The 1119-nt window shown below is 47.2% G+C and overlaps 1 long non-coding RNA gene across 1 annotated transcript; it reads left to right on the forward strand.

Annotated features, from left to right (window-relative positions):
- Positions 1 to 368: 368 nt before the first annotated feature.
- On the forward strand, positions 369 to 895 carry LOC107307911. Its single transcript, XR_001552550.2, has 3 exons — positions 369 to 409; positions 712 to 746; positions 834 to 895. It is a non-coding gene; the product is annotated as an uncharacterized LOC107307911 (long non-coding RNA).
- The last annotated feature ends 224 nt before the right edge of the window (positions 896 to 1119 follow it).

Consider the following 1119-nt stretch of genomic DNA (forward strand, 5'->3'; position numbering starts at 1 on the left):
GTGTCTCACTGGATGTCATCATCAGAATGGGTAAAAAATGATGACTTTGGATTCTGGGGAAAAATGTATTCTTCAGCTCTACCACAACTCTAGAGCATTGTCTTTTATCCTTGAACATTCAAGTTTGGGTATGAGGACTTTTGGTCAGGACTAAAATGTGATCTGAGGGAGTGCCTTTCTTCCTCAGAACCAGCAACTTCAGACAGCTATTGCTGAGGCTGAGGAGAGGGGTGAGATGGCCCTGAAAGATGCTAGGGCAAAAATGGAAGAGCTGGAATGTGCCCTGAACAAGGACAAAGAGCGAGATGGCTCGGCACCTGAGGGAGTACCAGGATCTGCTCAATGTCAAGATGGCCCTGGATATCGAAATTGCCATGTACAGGAAGCTGCTGGAAGGAGAAGAGAACAGGTACTTTGCTTTATTCGTGTCTTCTTAACCTTTCCTGACAAACCATGTTATGTGCAGTTGAGGTGTTTATGTATCCCTCTGGAGATAAACCTTATATATTACATTTGATGTGTTTTTAACCAGAAACACAAGTTTTCCACTTTTCTTGCAATGATAGTTTATCATTCCTCATTTTGTTTAGGAACAGTAGTGAAAATCAGAAAGAAGAGTGAACACAGAGCTAGATAATATAGCTTGGAGTATTCTCAGCCAAGGAAACTAGCATGTCCTCAAGGATTAACCCTTTCTGTTTCTTCTCACAGGCTGTGCAACGATGGAATGTCCAACGTCAATGTCTGTAAGTATCTGCAAAGCAGTGGAAGGCTGCATCTCACCTGAGAAAGCCTGCTCACTGGCCTTCGTATAACCACTATATCTCTTCCAGCTGTGGTAGGCAGGACCACCATCTCTGGAGGAAGAGGAGGCATGGGAGGAGGATTCGGAGGCAGTGGAATGGGCGGAGGATTTGGAGGCAGCAGCATGGGAGGAGGATTTGGAGGCAGCGGAATGGGAGGAGGATTCGGAGGCAGTGGAATGGGAGGAGGAATGGGAGGAGGTGTATGTGGCTCAGGAGGAGGCTTTGGAGGTGGAAGCTCTGGTGGCAGCTGTGGAATGGGAGGAGGAATGTACAGCGGAGGCTTCTCCTCTGGAAGTGGAAGGATGTGCGGCTC

Source organism: Coturnix japonica, unplaced genomic scaffold (assembly GCF_001577835.2).
Source record: "Coturnix japonica isolate 7356 unplaced genomic scaffold, Coturnix japonica 2.1 chrUnrandom2128, whole genome shotgun sequence".
NCBI classification, from domain to species: domain Eukaryota; kingdom Metazoa; phylum Chordata; class Aves; order Galliformes; family Phasianidae; genus Coturnix; species Coturnix japonica.